Source organism: Engystomops pustulosus, chromosome 3, assembly GCF_040894005.1.
Source record: "Engystomops pustulosus chromosome 3, aEngPut4.maternal, whole genome shotgun sequence".
NCBI lineage: Eukaryota > Metazoa > Chordata > Amphibia > Anura > Leptodactylidae > Engystomops > Engystomops pustulosus.
This window is the reverse complement of record NC_092413.1, coordinates 226,927,660-226,950,426: the sequence shown is the minus strand read 5'-3', so window position 1 is coordinate 226,950,426 and position 22,767 is coordinate 226,927,660. Positions and strand designations below refer to the sequence as shown.

The following is a 22,767-nucleotide window of genomic DNA, read 5'->3' as shown; positions in this document are numbered from 1 at the left end:
AGAATCAAGGCAATGTTTAGGGAAACAACACTAAATCTGCTTCAGACCATATTGAGAGAGTCGAAGAAAAGTTTGGAAAAAGGAAAAGCGCTGCATTTTTGCATGTTCTTTCACTACTATGAGAAATTCAAAAACTTTCTAGGAAACATCACTTCATCTGGTTCTGACTACTTAAAAACTGTTCAAAAAAGATAGAGGTTGCGTTGGCCGGGAATCGAACACGGGTCAACTGCTTGGAAGGCAGCTATGCTCACCACTATACCACCAACGCACATATTTGCAGCCTTTTCATACTTTCTCTGAGCGCCACAAGAATCAAGGCAATGTTTAGGGAAACAACACTAAATCTGCTTCAGAACATATTGAGAGAGTCGAAGAAAAGTTTGGAAAAAGGAAAAGCGCTGCATTTTTGTATGTTCTTTCACTAGTATGAGAAATTCAAAAAGTTTCTAGGAAACATCACTTCATCTGGTTCTGACTACTTAAAAACTGTTCAAAAAAGATAGAGGTTGCGTTGGCCGGGAATCGAAACCGGGGCAACTGCTTGGAAGGCAGCTATGCTCACCACTATACCACCAACGCACATATTTGCAGCCTTTTCATACTTTCTCTGAGCGCCACAAGAATCAAGGCAATGTTTAGGGAAACAACACTAAATCTGCTTCAGAACATATTGAGAGAGTCGAAGAAAAGTTTGGAAAAAGGAAAAGCGCTGCATTTTTTCATGTTCCTTTACTAGTATGAGAAATTCAACAACTTTCTAGGAAACATCACTTCATCTGGTTCTACATAAAAACTGTTCAAAAACACTAGAAGTTGCATTGGCCGGGAATCGAACCCGGGTCAACTGCTTGGAAGGCAGCTATGCTCACCACTATACCACCAACGCACATATTTGCAGCCTTTTCATACTTTCTCTGAGCGCCGCAAGAATAAAGGCAATGTTTAGGGAAACAACACTAAATCTGCTTCAGACCATATTGAGAGAGTCGAAGAAAAGTTTGGAAAAAGGAAAAGCGCTGCATTTTTGCATGTTCTTTCACTAGTATGAGAAATTCAACAACTTTCTAGGAAACATCACTTCATCTGGTTCTGACTACTTAAAAACTGTTCAAAAAAGATAGAGGTTGCGTTGGCCGGGAATCGAACCCGGGTCAACTGCTTGGAAGGCAGCTATGCTCACCACTATACCACCAACGCACATATTTGCAGCCTTTTCATACTTTCTCTGAGCGCCGCAAGAATCAAGGCAATGTTTAGGGAAACAACACTAAATCTGCTTCAGACCATATTGAGAGAGTCGAAGAAAAGTTTGGAAAAAGGAAAAGCGCTGCATTTTTGCATGTTCCTTTACTACTATGAGAAATTCAAAAACTTTCTAGGAAACATCACTTCATCTGGTTCTGACTACTTAAAAACTGTTCAAAAAAGATAGAGGTTGCGTTGGCCGGGAATCAGACACGGGTCAACTGCTTGGAAGGCAGCTATGCTTACCACTATACCACCAACGCACATATTTGCAGCCTTTTCATACTTTCTTTGAGCGCCACAAGAATCAAGGCAATGTTTAGGGAAACAACACTAAATCTGCTTCAGACCATATTGAGAGAGTCGAAGAAAAGTTTGGAAAAAGGAAAAGCGCTGCATTTTTGCATGTTCTTTCACTAGTATGAGAAATTCAAAAACTTTCTAGGAAACATCACTTCATCTGGTTCTGACTACTTAAAAACTGTTCAAAAAAGATAGAGGTTGCGTTGGCCGGGAATCGACCCCGGGTCAACTGCTTGGAAGGCAGCTATGCTCACCACTATACCACCAACGCACATATTTGCAGCCTTTTCATACTTTCTCTGAGCGCCGCAAGAATCAAGGCAATGTTTAGGGAAACAACACTAAATCTGCTTCAGACCATATTGAGAGAGTCGAAGAAAAGTTTGGAAAAAGGAAAAGCGCTGCATTTTTGCATGTTCCTTTACTACTATGAGAAATTCAAAAACTTTCTAGGAAACATCACTTCATCTGGTTCTGACTACTTAAAAACTGTTCAAAAAAGAAAGAGGTTGCGTTGGCCGGGAATCGAACCCGGGTCAACTGCTTGGAAGGCAGCTATGCTCACCACTATACCACCAACGCACATATTTGCAGCCTTTTCATACTTTCTCTGAGCGCCACAAGAATCAAGGCAATGTTTAGGGAAACAACACTAAATCTGCTTCAGAACATATTGAGAGAGTCGAAGAAAAGTTTGGAAAAAGGAAAAGCGCTGCATTTTTGCATGTTCCTTTACTAGTATGAGAAATTCAACAACTTTCTAGGAAACATCACTTCATCTGGTTCTACATAAAAACTGTTCAAAAAAGATAGAGGTTGCGTTGGCCGGGAATCGAACCCGGGTCAACTGCTTGGAAGGCAGCTATGCTCACCACTATACCACCAACGCACATATTTGCAGCCTTTTCATACTTTCTCTGAGCGCCGCAAGAATCAAGGCAATGTTTAGGGAAACAACACTAAATCTGCTTCAGAACATATTGAGAGAGTCGAAGAAAAGTTTGGAAAAAGGAAAAGCGCTGCATTTTTGCATGTTCCTTTACTACTATGAGAAATTCAAAAACTTTCTAGGAAACATCACTTCATCTGGTTCTGACTACTTAAAAACTGTTCAAAAAAGATAGAGGTTGCGTTGGCCGGGAATCGAACCCGGGTCAACTGCTTGGAAGGCAGCTATGCTCACCACTATACCACCAACGCACATATTTGCAGCCTTTTCATACTTTCTCTGAGCGCCGCAAGAATAAAGGCAATGTTTAGGGAAACAACACTAAATCTGCTTCAGACCATATTGAGAGAGTCGAAGAAAAGTTTGGAAAAAGGAAAAGCGCTGCATTTTTGCATGTTCTTTCACTAGTATGAGAAATTCAACAACTTTCTAGGAAACATCACTTCATCTGGTTCTGACTACTTAAAAACTGTTCAAAAAAGATAGAGGTTGCGTTGGCCGGGAATCGAACCCGGGTCAACTGCTTGGAAGGCAGCTATGCTCACCACTATACCACCAACGCACATATTTGCAGCCTTTTCATACTTTCTCTGAGCGCCACAAGAATCAAGGCAATGTTTAGGGAAACAACACTAAATCTGCTTCAGAACATATTGAGAGAGTCGAAGAAAAGTTTGGAAAAAGGAAAAGCGCTGCATTTTTGCATGTTCCTTTACTAGTATGAGAAATTCAACAACTTTCTAGGAAACATCACTTCATCTGGTTCTACATCAAAACTGTTCAAAAACACTAGAAGTTGCGTTGGCCGGGAATGGAACCCGGGTCAACTGCTTGGAAGGCAGCTATGCTCACCACTATACCACCAACGCACATATTTGCAGCCTTTTCATACTTTCTCTGAGCGCCACAAGAATCAAGGCAATGTTTAGGGAAACAACACTAAATCTGCTTCAGACCATATTGAGAGAGTCGAAGAAAAGTTTGGAAAAAGGAAAAGCGCTGCATTTTTGCATGTTCTTTCACTAGTATGAGAAATTCAAAAACTTTCTAGGAAACATCACTTCATCTGGTTCTGACTACTTAAAAACTGTTCAAAAAAGATAGAGGTTGCGTTGGCCGGGAATCGAACCCGGGTCAACTGCTTGGAAGGCAGCTATGCTCACCACTATACCACCAACGCACATATTTGCAGCCTTTTCATACTTTCTCTGAGCGCCGCAAGAATCAAGGCAATGTTTAGGGAAACAACACTAAATCTGCTTCAGACCATATTGAGAGAGTCGAAGAAAAGTTTGGAAAAAGGAAAAGCGCTGCATTTTTGCATGTTCTTTCACTACTATGAGAAATTCAAAAACTTTCTAGGAAACATCACTTCATCTGGTTCTGACTACTTAAAAACTGTTCAAAAAAGATAGAGGTTGCGTTGGCCGGGAATCGAACACGGGTCAACTGCTTGGAAGGCAGCTATGCTCACCACTATACCACCAACGCACATATTTGCAGCCTTTTCATACTTTCTCTGAGCGCCACAAGAATCAAGGCAATGTTTAGGGAAACAACACTAAATCTGCTTCAGAACATATTGAGAGAGTCGAAGAAAAGTTTGGAAAAAGGAAAAGCGCTGCATTTTTGTATGTTCTTTCACTAGTATGAGAAATTCAAAAAGTTTCTAGGAAACATCACTTCATCTGGTTCTGACTACTTAAAAACTGTTCAAAAAAGATAGAGGTTGCGTTGGCCGGGAATCGAAACCGGGGCAACTGCTTGGAAGGCAGCTATGCTCACCACTATACCACCAACGCACATATTTGCAGCCTTTTCATACTTTCTCTGAGCGCCACAAGAATCAAGGCAATGTTTAGGGAAACAACACTAAATCTGCTTCAGAACATATTGAGAGAGTCGAAGAAAAGTTTGGAAAAAGGAAAAGCGCTGCATTTTTGCATGTTCCTTTACTAGTATGAGAAATTCAACAACTTTCTAGGAAACATCACTTCATCTGGTTCTACATAAAAACTGTTCAAAAAAGATAGAGGTTGCGTTGGCCGGGAATCGAACCCGGGTCAACTGCTTGGAAGGCAGCTATGCTCACCACTATACCACCAACGCACATATTTGCAGCCTTTTCATACTTTCTCTGAGCGCCGCAAGAATCAAGGCAATGTTTAGGGAAACAACACTAAATCTGCTTCAGACCATATTGAGAGAGTCGAAGAAAAGTTTGGAAAAAGGAAAAGCGCTGCATTTTTGCATGTTCCTTTACTACTATGAGAAATTCAAAAACTTTCTAGGAAACATCACTTCATCTGGTTCTGACTACTTAAAAACTGTTCAAAAAAGATAGAGGTTGCGTTGGCCGGGAATCAAACCCGGGTCAACTGCTTGGAAGGCAGCTATGCTCACCACTATACCACCAACGCACATATTTGCAGCCTTTTCATACTTTCTCTGAGCGCCACAAGAATCAAGGCAATGTTTAGGGAAACAACACTAAATCTGCTTCAGAACATATTGAGAGAGTCGAAGAAAAGTTTGGAAAAAGGAAAAGCGCTGCATTTTTGTATGTTCTTTCACTAGTATGAGAAATTCAAAAACTTTCTAGGAAACATCACTTCATCTGGTTCTGACTACTTAAAAACTGTTCAAAAAAGATAGAGGTTGCGTTGGCCGGGAATCGAACCCGGGTCAACTGCTTGGAAGGCAGCTATGCTCACCACTATACCACCAACGCACATATTTGCAGCCTTTTCATACTTTCTCTGAGCGCCACAAGAATCAAGGCAATGTTTAGGGAAACAACACTAAATCTGCTTCAGAACATATTGAGAGAGTCGAAGAAAAGTTTGGAAAAAGGAAAAGCGCTGCATTTTTGCATGTTCCTTTACTAGTATGAGAAATTCAACAACTTTCTAGGAAACATCATTTCATCTGGTTCTACATAAAAACTGTTCAAAAAAGATAGAGGTTGCGTTGGCCGGGAATCGAACCCGGGTCAACTGCTTGGAAGGCAGCTATGCTCACCACTATACCACCAACGCACATATTTGCAGCCTTTTCATACTTTCTCTGAGCGCCGCAAGAATCAAGGCAATGTTTAGGGAAACAACACTAAATCTGCTTCAGACCATATTGAGAGAGTCGAAGAAAAGTTTGGAAAAAGGAAAAGCGCTGCATTTTTGCATGTTCCTAAACTACTATGAGAAATTCAAAAACTTTCTAGGAAACATCACTTCATCTGGTTCTGACTACTTAAAAACTGTTCAAAAAAGATAGAGGTTGCGTTGGCCGGGAATTGACCACGGGTCAACTGCTTGGAAGGCAGCTATGCTCACCACTATACCACCAACGCACATATTTGCAGCCTTTTCATACTTTCTCTGAGCGCCACAAGAATCAAGGCAATGTTTAGGGAAACAACACTAAATCTGCTTCAGACCATATTGAGAGAGTCGAAGAAAAGTTTGGAAAAAGGAAAAGCGCTGCATTTTTGTATGTTCTTTCACTAGTATGAGAAATTCAAAAACTTTCTAGGAAACATCACTTCATCTGGTTCTGACTACTTAAAAACTGTTCAAAAAAGATAGAGGTTGCGTAGGCCGGGAATCGAACCCGGGTCAACTGCTTGGAAGGCAGCTATGCTCACCACTATACCACCAACGCACATATTTGCAGCCTTTTCATACTTTCTCTGAGCGCCACAAGAATCAAGGCAATGTTTAGGTAAACAACACTAAATCTGCTTCAGACCATATTGAGAGAGTCGAAGAAAAGTTTGGAAAAAGGAAACGCGCTGCATTTTTGCATGTTCCTTTACTAGTATGAGAAATTCAACAACTTTCTAGGAAACATCACTTCATCTGGTTCTACATAAAAACTGTTCAAAAAAGATAGAGGTTGCGTTGGCCGGGAATCGAACCCGGGTCAACTGCTTGGAAGGCAGCTATGCTCACCACTATACCACCAACGCACATATTTGCAGCCTTTTCATACTTTCTCTGAGCGCCACAAGAATCAAGGCAATGTTTAGGGAAACAACACTAAATCTGCTTCAGACCATAATGAGAGAGTCGAAGAAAAGTTTGGAAAAAGGAAAAGCGCTGCATTTTTGCATGTTCCTTTACTAGTATGAGAAATTCAACAACTTTCTAGGAAACATCACTTCATCTGGTTCTGACTACTTAAAAACTGTTCAAAAAAGATAGAGTTTGCGTTGGCCGGGAATCGAACCCGGGTCAACTGCTTGGAAGGCAGCTATGCTCACCACTATACCACCAACACACATATTTGCAGCCTTTTCATACTTTCTCTGAGCGCCACAAGAATCAAGGCAATGTTTAGAGAAACAACACTAAATCTGCTTCAGACCATAATGAGAGAGTCGAAGAAAAGTTTGGAAAAAGGAAAAGCGCTGCATTTTTGCATGTTCCTTTACTACTATGAGAAATTCAAAAACTTTCTAGGAAACATCACTTCATCTGGTTCTGACTACTTAAAAACTGTTCAAAAAAGATAGAGGTTGCGTTGGCAGGGAATCGAACCCGGGTCAACTGCTTGGAAGGCAGCTATGCTCACCACTATACCACCAACGCACATATTTGCAGCATTTTCATACTTTCTCTGAGCGCCGCAAGAATCAAGGCAATGTTTAGGGAAACAACACTAAATCTGCTTCAGACCATATTGAGAGAGTCGAAGAAAAGTTTGGAAAAAGGAAAAGCGCTGCATTTTTGCATGTTCCTTTACTACTATGAGAAATTCAAAAACTTTCTAGGAAACATCACTTCATCTGGTTCTGACTACTTAAAAACTGTTCAAAAAAGATAGAGGTTGCGTTGGCCGGGAATCGAACCCGGGTCAACTGCTTGGAAGGCAGCTATGCTCACCACTATACCACCAACGCACATATTTGCAGCCTTTTCATACTTTCTCTGAGCGCCGCAAGAATCAAGGCAATGTTTAGGGAAACAACACTAAATCTGCTTCAGACCATATTGAGAGAGTCGAAGAAAAGTTTGGAAAAAGGAAACGCGCTGCATTTTTGCATGTTCCTTTACTAGTATGAGAAATTCAACAACTTTCTAGGAAACATCACTTCATCTGGTTCTACATAAAAACTGTTCAAAAAAGATAGAGGTTGCGTTGGCCGGGATTCGAACCCGGGTCAACTGCTTGGAAGGCAGCTATGCTCACCACTATACCACCAACACACATATTTGCAGCCTTTTCATACTTTCTCTGAGCGCCACAAGAATCAAGGCAATGTTTAGAGAAACAACACTAAATCTGCTTCAGACCATAATGAGAGAGTCGAAGAAAAGTTTGGAAAAAGGAAAAGCGCTGCATTTTTGCATGTTCCTTTACTACTATGAGAAATTCAAAAACTTTCTAGGAAACATCACTTCATCTGGTTCTGACTACTTAAAAACTGTTCAAAAAAGATAGAGGTTGCGTTGGCAGGGAATCGAACCCGGGTCAACTGCTTGGAAGGCAGCTATGCTCACCACTATACCACCAACGCACATATTTGCAGCATTTTCATACTTTCTCTGAGCGCCGCAAGAATCAAGGCAAAGTTTAGGGAAACAACACTAAATCTGCTTCAGACCATATTGAGAGAGTCGAAGAAAAGTTTGGAAAAAGGAAAAGCGCTGCATTTTTGCATGTTCCTTTACTAGTATGAGAAATTCAACAACTTTCTAGGAAACATCACTTCATCTGGTTCTGACTACATAAAAACTGTTCAAAAAAGATAGAGGTTGTGTTGGCCGGGAATCGAACCCGGGTCAACTGCTTGGAAGGCAGCTATGCTCACCACTATACCACCAACGCACATATTTGCAGCCTTTTCATACTTTCTCTGAGCGCCGCAAGAATCAAGGCAATGTTTAGGGAAACAACACTAAATCTGCTTCAGACCATATTGAGAGAGTCGAAGAAAAGTTTGGAAAAAGGAAAAGCGCTGCATTTTTGCATGGTCCTTTACTAGTATGAGAAATTCAACAACTTTCTAGGAAACATCACTTCATCTGGTTCTACATAAAAACTGTTCAAAAAAGATAGAGGTTGCGTTGGCCGGGAATCGAACCCGGGTCAACTGCTTGGAAGGCAGCTATGCTCACCACTATACCACCAACGCACATATTTGCAGCCTTTTCATACTTTCTCTGAGCGCCGCAAGAATCAAGGCAATGTTTAGGGAAACAACACTAAATCTGCTTCAGACCATATTGAGAGAGTCGAAGAAAAGTTTGGAAAAAGGAAAAGCGCTGCATTTTTGCATGTTCCTTTACTACTATGAGAAATTCAAAAACTTTCTAGGAAACATCACTTCATTTGGTTCTGACTACTTAAAAACTGTTCAAAAAAGATAGAGGTTGCGTTGGCAGGGAATCGAACCCGGGTCAACTGCTTGGAAGGTAGCTATGCTCACCACTATACCACCAACGCACATATTTGCAGCCTTTTCATACTTTCTCTGAGCGCCGCAAGAATCAAGGCAATGTTTAGGGAAACAACACTAAATCTGCTTCAGACCATATTGAGAGAGTCGAAGAAAAGTTTGGAAAAAGGAAAAGCGCTGCATTTTTGTATGTTCCTTCACTAGTATGAGAAATTCAAAAACTTTCTAGGAAACATCACTTCATCTGGTTCTGACTACTTAAAAACTGTTCAAAAAAGATAGAGGTTGCGTTGGCCGGGAATCGAACCCGGGTCAACTGCTTGGAAGGCAGCTATGCTCACCACTATACCACCAACGCACATATTTGCAGCCTTTTCATACTTTCTCTGAGCGCCGCAAGAATCAAGGCAATGTTTAGGGAAACAACACTAAATCTGCTTCAGACCATATTGAGAGAGTCGAAGAAAAGTTTGGAAAAAGGAAAAGCGCTGCATTTTTGCATGTTCTTTCACTAGTATGAGAAATTCAACAACTTTCTAGGAAACATCACTTCATCTGGTTCTGACTACTTAAAAACTGTTCAAAAAAGATAGAGGTTGCGTTGGCCGGGAATCGAACCCGGGTCAACTGCTTGGAAGGCAGCTATGCTCACCACTATACCACCAACGCACATATTTGCAGCCTTTTCATACTTTCTCTGAGCGCCACAAGAATCAAGGCAATGTTTAGGGAAACAACACTAAATCTGCTTCAGAACATATTGAGAGAGTCGAAGAAAAGTTTGGAAAAAGGAAAAGCGCTGCATTTTTGCATGTTCTTTCACTAGTATGAGAAATTCAAAAACTTTCTAGGAAACATCACTTCATCTGGTTCTGACTACTTAAAAACTGTTCAAAAATGATAGAGGTTGCGTTGGCCGGGAATCGAACCCGGGTCAACTGCTTGGAAGGCAGCTATGCTCACCACTATACCACCAACGCACATACTTGCAGCCTTTTCATACTTTCTCTGAGCGCCACAAGAATCAAGGCAATGTTTAGGGAAACAACACTAAATCTGCTTCAGACCATATTGAGAGAGTCGAAGAAAAGTTTGGAAAAAGGAAAAGCGCTGCATTTTTGCATGTTCCTTTACTAGTATGAGAAATTCAAAAACTTTCTAGGAAACATCACTTCATCTGGTTCTGACTACTTAAAAACTGTTCAAAAAAGATAGAGGTTGCGTTGGCCGGGAATCGAACACGGGTCAACTGCTTGGAAGGCAGCTATGCTCACCACTATACCACCAACGCACATATTTGCAGCCTTTTCATACTTTCTCTGAGCGCCACAAGAATCAAGGCAATGTTTAGGGAAACAACACTAAATCTGCTTCAGAACATATTGAGAGAGTCGAAGAAAAGTTTGGAAAAAGGAAAAGCGCTGCATTTTTGTATGTTCTTTCACTAGTATGAGAAATTCAAAAACTTTCTAGGAAACATCACTTCATCTGGTTCTGACTACTTAAAAACTGTTCAAAAAAGATAGAGGTTGCGTTGGCCGGGAATCGAACCCGGGTCAACTGCTTGGAAGGCAGCTATGCTCACCACTATACCACCAACGCACATATTTGCAGCCTTTTCATACTTTCTCTGAGCGCCACAAGAATCAAGGCAATGTTTAGGGAAACAACACTAAATCTGCTTCAGAACATATTGAGAGAGTCGAAGAAAAGTTTGGAAAAAGGAAAAGCGCTGCATTTTTTCATGTTCCTTTACTAGTATGAGAAATTCAACAACTTTCTAGGAAACATCACTTCATCTGGTTCTGACTACTTAAAAACTGTTCAAAAAAGATAGAGGTTGCGTTGGCCGGGAATCGAACCCGATCAACTGCTTGGAAGGCAGCTATGCTCACCACTATACCACCAACGCACATATTTGCAGCCTTTTCATACTTTCTCTGAGCGCCACAAGAATCAAGGCAATGTTTAGGGAAACAACACTAAATCTGCTTCAGAACATATTGAGAGAGTCGAAGAAAAGTTTGGAAAAAGGAAAAGCGCTGCATTTTTGTATGTTCTTTCACTAGTATGAGAAATTCAAAAACTTTCTAGGAAACATCACTTCATCTGGTTCTGACTACTTAAAAACTGTTCAAAAAAGATAGAGGTTGCGTTGGCCGGGAATCGAACCCGGGTCAACTGCTTGGAAGGCAGCTATGCTCACCACTATACCACCAACGCACATATTTGCAGCCTTTTCATACTTTCTCTGAGCGCCACAAGAATCAAGGCAATGTTTAGGGAAACAACACTAAATCTGCTTCAGAACATATTGAGAGAGTCGAAGAAAAGTTTGGAAAAAGGAAAAGCGCTGCATTTTTGTATGTTCTTTCACTAGTATGAGAAATTCAAAAACTTTCTAGGAAACATCACTTCATCTGGTTCTGACTACTTAAAAACTGTTCAAAAAAGATAGAGGTTGCGTTGGCCGGGAATCAAACCCGGGTGAACTGCTTGGAAGGCAGCTATGCTCACCACTATACCACCAACGCACATATTTGCAGCCTTTTCATACTTTCTCTGAGCGCCACAAGAATCAAGGCAATGTTTAGGGAAACAACACTAAATCTGCTTCAGAACATATTGAGAGAGTCGAAGAAAAGTTTGGAAAAAGGAAAAGCGCTGCATTTTTGCATGTTCCTTTACTAGTATGAGAAATTCAACAACTTTCTAGGAAACATCACTTCATCTGGTTCTACATAAAAACTGTTCAAAAAAGATAGAGGTTGCGTTGGCCGGGAATGGAACCCGGGTCAACTGCTTGGAAGGCAGCTATGCTCACCACTATACCACCAACGCACATATTTGCAGCCTTTTCATACTTTCTCTGAGCGCCACAAGAATCAAGGCAATGTTTAGGGAAACAACACTAAATCTGCTTCAGACCATATTGAGAGAGTCGAAGAAAAGTTTGGAAAAAGGAAAAGCGCTGCATTTTTGCATGTTCTTTCACTAGTATGAGAAATTCAAAAACTTTCTAGGAAACATCACTTCATCTGGTTCTGACTACTTAAAAACTGTTCAAAAAAGATAGAGGTTGCGTTGGCCGGGAATCGAACCCGGGTCAACTGCTTGGAAGGCAGCTATGCTCACCACTATACCACCAACGCACATATTTGCAGCCTTTTCATACTTTCTCTGAGCGCCGCAAGAATCAAGGCAATGTTTAGGGAAACAACACTAAATCTGCTTCAGACCATATTGAGAGAGTCGAAGAAAAGTTTGGAAAAAGGAAAAGCGCTGCATTTTTGCATGTTCTTTCACTACTATGAGAAATTCAAAAACTTTCTAGGAAACATCACTTCATCTGGTTCTGACTACTTAAAAACTGTTCAAAAAAGATAGAGGTTGCGTTGGCCGGGAATCGAACACGGGTCAACTGCTTGGAAGGCAGCTATGCTCACCACTATACCACCAACGCACATATTTGCAGCCTTTTCATACTTTCTCTGAGCGCCACAAGAATCAAGGCAATGTTTAGGGAAACAACACTAAATCTGCTTCAGAACATATTGAGAGAGTCGAAGAAAAGTTTGGAAAAAGGAAAAGCGCTGCATTTTTGTATGTTCTTTCACTAGTATGAGAAATTCAAAAAGTTTCTAGGAAACATCACTTCATCTGGTTCTGACTACTTAAAAACTGTTCAAAAAAGATAGAGGTTGCGTTGGCCGGGAATCGAAACCGGGGCAACTGCTTGGAAGGCAGCTATGCTCACCACTATACCACCAACGCACATATTTGCAGCCTTTTCATACTTTCTCTGAGCGCCACAAGAATCAAGGCAATGTTTAGGGAAACAACACTAAATCTGCTTCAGAACATATTGAGAGAGTCGAAGAAAAGTTTGGAAAAAGGAAAAGCGCTGCATTTTTGCATGTTCCTTTACTAGTATGAGAAATTCAACAACTTTCTAGGAAACATCACTTCATCTGGTTCTACATAAAAACTGTTCAAAAAAGATAGAGGTTGCGTTGGCCGGGAATGGAACCCGGGTCAACTGCTTGGAAGGCAGCTATGCTCACCACTATACCACCAACGCACATATTTGCAGCCTTTTCATACTTTCTCTGAGCGCCGCAAGAATCAAGGCAATGTTTAGGGAAACAACACTAAATCTGCTTCAGACCATATTGAGAGAGTCGAAGAAAAGTTTGGAAAAAGGAAAAGCGCTGCATTTTTGCATGTTCTTTCACTAGTATGAGAAATTCAAAAACTTTCTAGGAAACATCACTTCATCTGGTTCTGACTACTTAAAAACTGTTCAAAAAAGATAGAGGTTGCGTTGGCCGGGAATCGAACCCGGGTCAACTGCTTGGAAGGCAGCTATGCTCACCACTATACCACCAACGCACATATTTGCAGCCTTTTCATACTTTCTCTGAGCGCCACAAGAATCAAGGCAATGTTTAGGGAAACAACACTAAATCTGCTTCAGACCATATTGAGAGAGTCGAAGAAAAGTTTGGAAAAAGGAAAAGCGCTGCATTTTTGCATGTTCTTTCACTACTATGAGAAATTCAAAAACTTTCTAGGAAACATCACTTCATCTGGTTCTGACTACTTAAAAACTGTTCAAAAAAGATAGAGGTTGCGTTGGCCGGGAATCGAACACGGGTCAACTGCTTGGAAGGCAGCTATGCTCACCACTATACCACCAACGCACATATTTGCAGCCTTTTCATACTTTCTCTGAGCGCCACAAGAATCAAGGCAATGTTTAGGGAAACAACACTAAATCTGCTTCAGAACATATTGAGAGAGTCGAAGAAAAGTTTGGAAAAAGGAAAAGCGCTGCATTTTTGTATGTTCTTTCACTAGTATGAGAAATTCAAAAAGTTTCTAGGAAACATCACTTCATCTGGTTCTGACTACTTAAAAACTGTTCAAAAAAGATAGAGGTTGCGTTGGCCGGGAATCGAAACCGGGGCAACTGCTTGGAAGGCAGCTATGCTCACCACTATACCACCAACGCACATATTTGCAGCCTTTTCATACTTTCTCTGAGCGCCACAAGAATCAAGGCAATGTTTAGGGAAACAACACTAAATCTGCTTCAGAACATATTGAGAGAGTCGAAGAAAAGTTTGGAAAAAGGAAAAGCGCTGCATTTTTTCATGTTCCTTTACTAGTATGAGAAATTCAACAACTTTCTAGGAAACATCACTTCATCTGGTTCTACATAAAAACTGTTCAAAAAAGATAGAGGTTGCGTTGGCCGGGAATGGAACCCGGGTCAACTGCTTGGAAGGCAGCTATGCTCACCACTATACCACCAACGCACATATTTGCAGCCTTTTCATACTTTCTCTGAGCGCCACAAGAATCAAGGCAATGTTTAGGGAAACAACACTAAATCTGCTTCAGACCATATTGAGAGAGTCGAAGAAAAGTTTGGAAAAAGGAAAAGCGCTGCATTTTTGCATGTTCTTTCACTAGTATGAGAAATTCAAAAACTTTCTAGGAAACATCACTTCATCTGGTTCTGACTACTTAAAAACTGTTCAAAAAAGATAGAGGTTGCGTTGGCCGGGAATCGAACCCGGGTCAACTGCTTGGAAGGCAGCTATGCTCACCACTATACCACCAACGCACATATTTGCAGCCTTTTCATACTTTCTCTGAGCGCCGCAAGAATCAAGGCAATGTTTAGGGAAACAACACTAAATCTGCTTCAGACCATATTGAGAGAGTCGAAGAAAAGTTTGGAAAAAGGAAAAGCGCTGCATTTTTGCATGTTCTTTCACTACTATGAGAAATTCAAAAACTTTCTAGGAAACATCACTTCATCTGGTTCTGACTACTTAAAAACTGTTCAAAAAAGATAGAGGTTGCGTTGGCCGGGAATCGAACACGGGTCAACTGCTTGGAAGGCAGCTATGCTCACCACTATACCACCAACGCACATATTTGCAGCCTTTTCATACTTTCTCTGAGCGCCACAAGAATCAAGGCAATGTTTAGGGAAACAACACTAAATCTGCTTCAGAACATATTGAGAGAGTCGAAGAAAAGTTTGGAAAAAGGAAAAGCGCTGCATTTTTGTATGTTCTTTCACTAGTATGAGAAATTCAAAAAGTTTCTAGGAAACATCACTTCATCTGGTTCTGACTACTTAAAAACTGTTCAAAAAAGATAGAGGTTGCGTTGGCCGGGAATCGAAACCGGGGCAACTGCTTGGAAGGCAGCTATGCTCACCACTATACCACCAACGCACATATTTGCAGCCTTTTCATACTTTCTCTGAGCGCCACAAGAATCAAGGCAATGTTTAGGGAAACAACACTAAATCTGCTTCAGAACATATTGAGAGAGTCGAAGAAAAGTTTGGAAAAAGGAAAAGCGCTGCATTTTTGCATGTTCCTTTACTAGTATGAGAAATTCAACAACTTTCTAGGAAACATCACTTCATCTGGTTCTACATAAAAACTGTTCAAAAAAGATAGAGGTTGCGTTGGCCGGGAATCGAACCCGGGTCAACTGCTTGGAAGGCAGCTATGCTCACCACTATACCACCAACGCACATATTTGCAGCCTTTTCATACTTTCTCTGAGCGCCACAAGAATCAAGGCAATGTTTAGGGAAACAACACTAAATCTGCTTCAGAACATATTGAGAGAGTCGAAGAAAAGTTTGGAAAAAGGAAAAGCGCTGCATTTTTGCATGTTCCTTTACTAGTATGAGAAATTCAACAACTTTCTAGGAAACATCACTTCATCTGGTTCTACATAAAAACTGTTCAAAAAAGATAGAGGTTGCGTTGGCCGGGAATCGAACCCGGGTCAACTGCTTGGAAGGCAGCTATGCTCACCACTATACCACCAACGCACATATTTGCAGCCTTTTCATACTTTCTCTGAGCGCCGCAAGAATCAAGGCAATGTTTAGGGAAACAACACTAAATCTGCTTCAGACCATATTGAGAGAGTCGAAGAAAAGTTTGGAAAAAGGAAAAGCGCTGCATTTTTGCATGTTCCTTTACTACTATGAGAAATTCAAAAACTTTCTAGGAAACATCACTTCATCTGGTTCTGACTACTTAAAAACTGTTCAAAAAAGATAGAGGTTGCGTTGGCCGGGAATCAAACCCGGGTCAACTGCTTGGAAGGCAGCTATGCTCACCACTATACCACCAACGCACATATTTGCAGCCTTTTCATACTTTCTCTGAGCGCCACAAGAATCAAGGCAATGTTTAGGGAAACAACACTAAATCTGCTTCAGAACATATTGAGAGAGTCGAAGAAAAGTTTGGAAAAAGGAAAAGCGCTGCATTTTTGTATGTTCTTTCACTAGTATGAGAAATTCAAAAACTTTCTAGGAAACATCACTTCATCTGGTTCTGACTACTTAAAAACTGTTCAAAAAAGATAGAGGTTGCGTTGGCCGGGAATCGAACCCGGGTCAACTGCTTGGAAGGCAGCTATGCTCACCACTATACCACCAACGCACATATTTGCAGCCTTTTCATACTTTCTCTGAGCGCCACAAGAATCAAGGCAATGTTTAGGGAAACAACACTAAATCTGCTTCAGAACATATTGAGAGAGTCGAAGAAAAGTTTGGAAAAAGGAAAAGCGCTGCATTTTTGCATGTTCCTTTACTAGTATGAGAAATTCAACAACTTTCTAGGAAACATCATTTCATCTGGTTCTACATAAAAACTGTTCAAAAAAGATAGAGGTTGCGTTGGCCGGGAATCGAACCCGGGTCAACTGCTTGGAAGGCAGCTATGCTCACCACTATACCACCAACGCACATATTTGCAGCCTTTTCATACTTTCTCTGAGCGCCGCAAGAATCAAGGCAATGTTTAGGGAAACAACACTAAATCTGCTTCAGACCATATTGAGAGAGTCGAAGAAAAGTTTGGAAAAAGGAAAAGCGCTGCATTTTTGCATGTTCCTAAACTACTATGAGAAATTCAAAAACTTTCTAGGAAACATCACTTCATCTGGTTCTGACTACTTAAAAACTGTTCAAAAAAGATAGAGGTTGCGTTGGCCGGGAATTGACCACGGGTCAACTGCTTGGAAGGCAGCTATGCTCACCACTATACCACCAACGCACATATTTGCAGCCTTTTCATACTTTCTCTGAGCGCCACAAGAATCAAGGCAATGTTTAGGGAAACAACACTAAATCTGCTTCAGACCATATTGAGAGAGTCGAAGAAAAGTTTGGAAAAAGGAAAAGCGCTGCATTTTTGTATGTTCTTTCACTAGTATGAGAAATTCAAAAACTTTCTAGGAAACATCACTTCATCTGGTTCTGACTACTTAAAAACTGTTCAAAAAAGATAGAGGTTGCGTAGGCCGGGAATCGAACCCGGGTCAACTGCTTGGAAGGCAGCTATGCTCACCACTATACCACCAACGCACATATTTGCAGCCTTTTCATACTTTCTCTGAGCGCCACAAGAATCAAGGCAATGTTTAGGTAAACAACACTAAATCTGCTTCAGACCATATTGAGAGAGTCGAAGAAAAGTTTGGAAAAAGGAAACGCGCTGCATTTTTGCATGTTCCTTTACTAGTATGAGAAATTCAACAACTTTCTAGGAAACATCACTTCATCTGGTTCTACATAAAAACTGTTCAAAAAAGATAGAGGTTGCGTTGGCCGGGAATCGAACCCGGGTCAACTGCTTGGAAGGCAGCTATGCTCACCACTATACCACCAACGCACATATTTGCAGCCTTTTCATACTTTCTCTGAGCGCCACAAGAATCAAGGCAATGTTTAGGGAAACAACACTAAATCTGCTTCAGACCATAATGAGAGAGTCGAAGAAAAGTTTGGAAAAAGGAAAAGCGCTGCATTTTTGCATGTTCCTTTACTAGTATGAGAAATTCAACAACTTTCTAGGAAACATCACTTCATCTGGTTCTGACTACTTAAAAACTGTTCAAAAAAGATAGAGTTTGCGTTGGCCGGGAATCGAACCCGGGTCAACTGCTTGGAAGGCAGCTATGCTCACCACTATACCACCAACACACATATTTGCAGCCTTTTCATACTTTCTCTGAGCGCCACAAGAATCAAGGCAATGTTTAGAGAAACAACACTAAATCTGCTTCAGACCATAATGAGAGAGTCGAAGAAAAGTTTGGAAAAAGGAAAAGCGCTGCATTTTTGCATGTTCCTTTACTACTATGAGAAATTCAAAAACTTTCTAGGAAACATCACTTCATCTGGTTCTGACTACTTAAAAACTGTTCAAAAAAGATAGAGGTTGCGTTGGCAGGGAATCGAACCCGGGTCAACTGCTTGGAAGGCAGCTATGCTCACCACTATACCACCAACGCACATATTTGCAGCATTTTCATACTTTCTCTGAGCGCCGCAAGAATCAAGGCAATGTTTAGGGAAACAACACTAAATCTGCTTCAGACCATATTGAGAGAGTCGAAGAAAAGTTTGGAAAAAGGAAAAGCGCTGCATTTTTGCATGTTCCTTTACTACTATGAGAAATTCAAAAACTTTCTAGGAAACATCACTTCATCTGGTTCTGACTACTTAAAAACTGTTCAAAAAAGATAGAGGTTGCGTTGGCCGGGAATCGAACCCGGGTCAACTGCTTGGAAGGCAGCTATGCTCACCACTATACCACCAACGCACATATTTGCAGCCTTTTCATACTTTCTCTGAGCGCCGCAAGAATCAAGGCAATGTTTAGGGAAACAACACTAAATCTGCTTCAGACCATATTGAGAGAGTCGAAGAAAAGTTTGGAAAAAGGAAACGCGCTGCATTTTTGCATGTTCCTTTACTAGTATGAGAAATTCAACAACTTTCTAGGAAACATCACTTCATCTGGTTCTACATAAAAACTGTTCAAAAAAGATAGAGGTTGCGTTGGCCGGGATTCGAACCCGGGTCAACTGCTTGGAAGGCAGCTATGCTCACCACTATACCACCAACACACATATTTGCAGCCTTTTCATACTTTCTCTGAGCGCCACAAGAATCAAGGCAATGTTTAGAGAAACAACACTAAATCTGCTTCAGACCATAATGAGAGAGTCGAAGAAAAGTTTGGAAAAAGGAAAAGCGCTGCATTTTTGCATGTTCCTTTACTACTATGAGAAATTCAAAAACTTTCTAGGAAACATCACTTCATCTGGTTCTGACTACTTAAAAACTGTTCAAAAAAGATAGAGGTTGCGTTGGCAGGGAATCGAACCCGGGTCAACTGCTTGGAAGGCAGCTATGCTCACCACTATACCACCAACGCACATATTTGCAGCATTTTCATACTTTCTCTGAGCGCCGCAAGAATCAAGGCAAAGTTTAGGGAAACAACACTAAATCTGCTTCAGACCATATTGAGAGAGTCGAAGAAAAGTTTGGAAAAAGGAAAAGCGCTGCATTTTTGTATGTTCTTTCACTAGTATGAGAAATTCAACAACTTTCTAGGAAACATCACTTCATCTGGTTCTACATAAAAACTGTTCAAAAAAGATAGAGGTTGCGTTGGCCGGGAATCGAACCCAGGTCAACTGCTTGGAAGGCAGCTATGCTCACCACTATACCATCAACGCACATATTTGCAACCTTTTCATACTTTCTCTGAGCGCCACAAGAATCAAGGCAATGTTTAGGGAAACAACACTAAATCTGCTTCAGACCATATTGAGAGAGTCGAAGAAAAGTTTGGAAAAAGGAAAAGCGCTGCATTTTTGCATGTTCCTTTACTAGTATGAGAAATTCAAAAACTTTCTAGGAAACATCACTTCATCTGGTTCTGACTACTTAAAAACTGTTAAAAAAAGATAGAGGTTGCGTTGGCCGGGAATCGAACCCGGGTCAACTGCTTGGAAGGCAGCTATGCTCACCACTATACCACCAACGCACATATTTGCAGCCTTTTCATACTTTCTCTGAGCGCCGCAAGAATCAAGGCAATGTTTAGGGAAACAACACTAAATCTGCTTCAGACCATATTGAGAGAGTCGAAGAAAAGTTTGGAAAAAGGAAAAGCGCTGCATTTTTGCATGTTCCTTTACTACTATGAGAAATTCAAAAACTTTCTAGGAAACATCACTTCATCTGGTTCTGACTACTTAAAAACTGTTCAAAAAAGATAGAGGTTGCGTTGGCCGGGAATCGAACCCGGGTCAACTGCTTGGAAGGCAGCTATGCTCACCACTATACCACCAACGCACATATTTGCAGCCTTTTCATACTTTCTCTGAGCGCCACAAGATTCAAGGCAATGTTTAGGGAAACAACACTAAATCTGCTTCAGACCATATTGAGAGAGTCGAAGAAAAGTTTGGAAAAAGGAAAAGCGCTGCATTTTTGTATGTTCTTTCACTAGTATGAGAAATTCAAAAACTTTCTAGGAAACATCACTTCATCTGGTTCTGACTACTTAAAAACTGTTCAAAAAAGATAGAGGTTGCGTTGGCCGGGAATCGAACCCGGGTCAACTGCTTGGAAGGCAGCTATGCTCACCACTATACCACCAACGCACATACTTGCAGCCTTTTCATACTTTCTCTGAGCGCCACAAGAATCAAGGCAATGTTTAGGGAAACAACACTAAATCTGCTTCAGACCATATTGAGAGAGTCGAAGAAAAGTTTGGAAAAAGGAAAAGCGCTGCATTTTTGCATGTTCCTTTACTAGTATGAGAAATTCAAAAACTTTCTAGGAAACATCACTTCATCTGGTTCTGACTACTTAAAAACTGTTCAAAAAAGATAGAGGTTGCGTTGGCCGGGAATCGAACCCGGGTCAACTGCTCGGAAGGCAGCTATGCTCACCACTATACCACCAACGCACATATTTGCAGCCTTTTCATACTTTCTCTGAGCGCCACAAGAATCAAGGCAATGTTTAGGGAAACAACACTAAATCTGCTTCAGACCATATTGAGAGAGTCGAAGAAAAGTTTGGAAAAAGGAAAAGCGCTGCATTTTTGCATGTTCTTTCACTAGTATGAGAAATTCAAAAACTTTCTAGGAAACATCACTTCATCTGGTTCTGACTACTTAAAAACTGTTCAAAAAAGATAGAGGTTGCATTGGCCGGGAATCGACCCCGGGTCAACTGCTTGGAAGGCAGCTATGCTCACCACTATACCACCAACGCACATATTTGCAGCCTTTTCATACTTTCTCTGAGCGCCGCAAGAATCAAGGCAATGTTTAGGGAAACAACACTAAATCTGCTTCAGACCATATTGAGAGAGTCGAAGAAAAGTTTGGAAAAAGGAAAAGCGCTGCATTTTTGCATGTTCCTTTACTACTATGAGAAATTCAAAAACTTTCTAGGAAACATCACTTCATCTGGTTCTGACTACTTAAAAACTGTTCAAAAAAGATAGAGGTTGCGTTGGCCGGGAATCGAACACGGGTCAACTGTTTGGAAGGCAGCTATGCTTACCACTATACCACCAACGCACATATTTGCAGCCTTTTCATACTTTCTCTGAGCGCCACAAGAATCAAGGCAATGTTTAGGGAAACAACACTAAATCTGCTTCAGAACATATTGAGAGAGTCGAAGAAAAGTTTGGAAAAAGGAAAAGCGCTGCATTTTTGTATGTTCTTTCACTAGTATGAGAAATTCAAAAACTTTCTAGGAAACATCACTTCATCTGGTTCTGACTACTTAAAAACTGTTCAAAAAAGATAGAGGTTGCGTTGGCCGGGAATCGAACCCGGGTCAACTGCTTGGAAGGCAGCTATGCTCACCACTATACCACCAACGCACATATTTGCAGTCTTTTCATACTTTCTCTGAGCGCCACAAGAATCAAGGCAATGTTTAGGGAAACAACACTAAATCTGCTTCAGAACATATTGAGAGAGTCGAAGAAAAGTTTGGAAAAAGGAAAAGCGCTGCATTTTTGCATGTTCCTTTACTACTATGAGAAATTCAAAAACTTTCTAGGAAACATCACTTCATCTGGTTCTGACTACTTAAAAACTGTTCAAAAAAGATAGAGGTTGCGTTGGCCGGGAATCGAACACAGGTCAACTGCTTGGAAGGCAGCTATGCTAACCACTATACCACCAACGCACATATTTGCAGCCTTTTCATACTTTCTCTGAGCGCCACAAGAATCAAGGCAATGTTTAGGGAAACAACACTAAATCTGCTTCAGAACATATTGAGAGAGTCGAAGAAAAGTTTGGAAAAAGGAAAAGCGCTGCATTTTTGTATGTTCTTTCACTAGTATGAGAAATTCAAAAACTTTCTAGGAAACATCACTTCATCTGGTTCTGACTACTTAAAAACTGTTCAAAAAAGATAGAGGTTGCGTTGGCTGGGAATCGAACCCGGGTCAACTGCTTGGAAGGCAGCTATGCTCACCACTATACCACCAACGCACATATTTGCAGCCTTTTCATACTTTCTCTGAGCGCCACAAGAATCAAGGCAATGTTTAGGGAAACAACACTAAATCTGCTTCAGAACATATTGAGAGAGTCGAAGAAAAGTTTGGAAAAAGGAAAAGCGCTGCATTTTTGCATGTTCCTTTACTAGTATGAGAAATTCAACAACTTTCTAGGAAACATCATTTCATCTGGTTCTACATAAAAACTGTTCAAAAAAGATAGAGGTTGCGTTGGCCGGGAATCGAACCCGGGTCAACTGCTTGGAAGGCAGCTATGCTCACCACTATACCACCAACGCACATATTTGCAGCCTTTTCATACTTTCTCTGAGCGCCGCAAGCATCAAGGCAATGTTTAGGGAAACAACACTAAATCTGCTTCAGACCATATTGAGAGAGTCGAAGAAAAGTTTGGAAAAAGGAAAAGCGCTGCATTTTTGCATGTTCCTTTACTACTATGAGAAATTCAAAAACTT

At 40.9% G+C, this 22,767-nt stretch overlaps 31 non-coding genes across 31 annotated transcripts; all 31 read right to left on the bottom strand.

Annotated features, from left to right (window-relative positions):
* Positions 1–1,128: 1,128 nt before the first annotated feature.
* On the bottom strand, positions 1,129–1,200 carry TRNAG-UCC (transfer RNA glycine (anticodon UCC)). Its single transcript has one exon. It is a non-coding gene; the product is annotated as a tRNA-Gly (tRNA).
* Positions 1,201–2,061: 861 nt separating this feature from the next.
* TRNAG-UCC (transfer RNA glycine (anticodon UCC)) lies at positions 2,062–2,133 on the bottom strand. Its single transcript has one exon. It is a non-coding gene; the product is annotated as a tRNA-Gly (tRNA).
* A 235-nt stretch (positions 2,134–2,368) lies between these two features.
* On the bottom strand, positions 2,369–2,440 carry TRNAG-UCC (transfer RNA glycine (anticodon UCC)). Its single transcript has one exon. It is a non-coding gene; the product is annotated as a tRNA-Gly (tRNA).
* A 239-nt stretch (positions 2,441–2,679) lies between these two features.
* On the bottom strand, positions 2,680–2,751 carry TRNAG-UCC (transfer RNA glycine (anticodon UCC)). Its single transcript has one exon. It is a non-coding gene; the product is annotated as a tRNA-Gly (tRNA).
* Positions 2,752–2,990: 239 nt separating this feature from the next.
* Positions 2,991–3,062, bottom strand: TRNAG-UCC (transfer RNA glycine (anticodon UCC)). The gene has a single exon. It is a non-coding gene; the product is annotated as a tRNA-Gly (tRNA).
* Positions 3,063–3,608: 546 nt separating this feature from the next.
* On the bottom strand, positions 3,609–3,680 carry TRNAG-UCC (transfer RNA glycine (anticodon UCC)). Its single transcript has one exon. It is a non-coding gene; the product is annotated as a tRNA-Gly (tRNA).
* Positions 3,681–4,537: 857 nt separating this feature from the next.
* On the bottom strand, positions 4,538–4,609 carry TRNAG-UCC (transfer RNA glycine (anticodon UCC)). The gene has a single exon. It is a non-coding gene; the product is annotated as a tRNA-Gly (tRNA).
* Positions 4,610–5,159: 550 nt separating this feature from the next.
* TRNAG-UCC (transfer RNA glycine (anticodon UCC)) lies at positions 5,160–5,231 on the bottom strand. The gene has a single exon. It is a non-coding gene; the product is annotated as a tRNA-Gly (tRNA).
* Positions 5,232–5,466: 235 nt separating this feature from the next.
* On the bottom strand, positions 5,467–5,538 carry TRNAG-UCC (transfer RNA glycine (anticodon UCC)). The gene has a single exon. It is a non-coding gene; the product is annotated as a tRNA-Gly (tRNA).
* Positions 5,539–6,395: 857 nt separating this feature from the next.
* On the bottom strand, positions 6,396–6,467 carry TRNAG-UCC (transfer RNA glycine (anticodon UCC)). Its single transcript has one exon. It is a non-coding gene; the product is annotated as a tRNA-Gly (tRNA).
* Positions 6,468–7,328: 861 nt separating this feature from the next.
* TRNAG-UCC (transfer RNA glycine (anticodon UCC)) lies at positions 7,329–7,400 on the bottom strand. The gene has a single exon. It is a non-coding gene; the product is annotated as a tRNA-Gly (tRNA).
* A 1,164-nt stretch (positions 7,401–8,564) lies between these two features.
* Positions 8,565–8,636, bottom strand: TRNAG-UCC (transfer RNA glycine (anticodon UCC)). Its single transcript has one exon. It is a non-coding gene; the product is annotated as a tRNA-Gly (tRNA).
* Positions 8,637–9,186: 550 nt separating this feature from the next.
* On the bottom strand, positions 9,187–9,258 carry TRNAG-UCC (transfer RNA glycine (anticodon UCC)). The gene has a single exon. It is a non-coding gene; the product is annotated as a tRNA-Gly (tRNA).
* Positions 9,259–9,497: 239 nt separating this feature from the next.
* Positions 9,498–9,569, bottom strand: TRNAG-UCC (transfer RNA glycine (anticodon UCC)). Its single transcript has one exon. It is a non-coding gene; the product is annotated as a tRNA-Gly (tRNA).
* A 239-nt stretch (positions 9,570–9,808) lies between these two features.
* On the bottom strand, positions 9,809–9,880 carry TRNAG-UCC (transfer RNA glycine (anticodon UCC)). Its single transcript has one exon. It is a non-coding gene; the product is annotated as a tRNA-Gly (tRNA).
* Positions 9,881–10,430: 550 nt separating this feature from the next.
* Positions 10,431–10,502, bottom strand: TRNAG-UCC (transfer RNA glycine (anticodon UCC)). The gene has a single exon. It is a non-coding gene; the product is annotated as a tRNA-Gly (tRNA).
* Positions 10,503–11,051: 549 nt separating this feature from the next.
* On the bottom strand, positions 11,052–11,123 carry TRNAG-UCC (transfer RNA glycine (anticodon UCC)). The gene has a single exon. It is a non-coding gene; the product is annotated as a tRNA-Gly (tRNA).
* Positions 11,124–11,980: 857 nt separating this feature from the next.
* Positions 11,981–12,052, bottom strand: TRNAG-UCC (transfer RNA glycine (anticodon UCC)). The gene has a single exon. It is a non-coding gene; the product is annotated as a tRNA-Gly (tRNA).
* A 1,168-nt stretch (positions 12,053–13,220) lies between these two features.
* TRNAG-UCC (transfer RNA glycine (anticodon UCC)) lies at positions 13,221–13,292 on the bottom strand. The gene has a single exon. It is a non-coding gene; the product is annotated as a tRNA-Gly (tRNA).
* Positions 13,293–14,460: 1,168 nt separating this feature from the next.
* On the bottom strand, positions 14,461–14,532 carry TRNAG-UCC (transfer RNA glycine (anticodon UCC)). The gene has a single exon. It is a non-coding gene; the product is annotated as a tRNA-Gly (tRNA).
* Positions 14,533–15,389: 857 nt separating this feature from the next.
* Positions 15,390–15,461, bottom strand: TRNAG-UCC (transfer RNA glycine (anticodon UCC)). The gene has a single exon. It is a non-coding gene; the product is annotated as a tRNA-Gly (tRNA).
* A 235-nt stretch (positions 15,462–15,696) lies between these two features.
* On the bottom strand, positions 15,697–15,768 carry TRNAG-UCC (transfer RNA glycine (anticodon UCC)). The gene has a single exon. It is a non-coding gene; the product is annotated as a tRNA-Gly (tRNA).
* A 550-nt stretch (positions 15,769–16,318) lies between these two features.
* TRNAG-UCC (transfer RNA glycine (anticodon UCC)) lies at positions 16,319–16,390 on the bottom strand. The gene has a single exon. It is a non-coding gene; the product is annotated as a tRNA-Gly (tRNA).
* Positions 16,391–16,625: 235 nt separating this feature from the next.
* Positions 16,626–16,697, bottom strand: TRNAG-UCC (transfer RNA glycine (anticodon UCC)). The gene has a single exon. It is a non-coding gene; the product is annotated as a tRNA-Gly (tRNA).
* Positions 16,698–17,554: 857 nt separating this feature from the next.
* On the bottom strand, positions 17,555–17,626 carry TRNAG-UCC (transfer RNA glycine (anticodon UCC)). Its single transcript has one exon. It is a non-coding gene; the product is annotated as a tRNA-Gly (tRNA).
* Positions 17,627–18,487: 861 nt separating this feature from the next.
* Positions 18,488–18,559, bottom strand: TRNAG-UCC (transfer RNA glycine (anticodon UCC)). Its single transcript has one exon. It is a non-coding gene; the product is annotated as a tRNA-Gly (tRNA).
* Positions 18,560–19,723: 1,164 nt separating this feature from the next.
* TRNAG-UCC (transfer RNA glycine (anticodon UCC)) lies at positions 19,724–19,795 on the bottom strand. The gene has a single exon. It is a non-coding gene; the product is annotated as a tRNA-Gly (tRNA).
* A 239-nt stretch (positions 19,796–20,034) lies between these two features.
* On the bottom strand, positions 20,035–20,106 carry TRNAG-UCC (transfer RNA glycine (anticodon UCC)). Its single transcript has one exon. It is a non-coding gene; the product is annotated as a tRNA-Gly (tRNA).
* Positions 20,107–20,345: 239 nt separating this feature from the next.
* TRNAG-UCC (transfer RNA glycine (anticodon UCC)) lies at positions 20,346–20,417 on the bottom strand. Its single transcript has one exon. It is a non-coding gene; the product is annotated as a tRNA-Gly (tRNA).
* A 1,172-nt stretch (positions 20,418–21,589) lies between these two features.
* TRNAG-UCC (transfer RNA glycine (anticodon UCC)) lies at positions 21,590–21,661 on the bottom strand. The gene has a single exon. It is a non-coding gene; the product is annotated as a tRNA-Gly (tRNA).
* Positions 21,662–22,518: 857 nt separating this feature from the next.
* Positions 22,519–22,590, bottom strand: TRNAG-UCC (transfer RNA glycine (anticodon UCC)). The gene has a single exon. It is a non-coding gene; the product is annotated as a tRNA-Gly (tRNA).
* Positions 22,591–22,767: the final 177 nt, after the last annotated feature.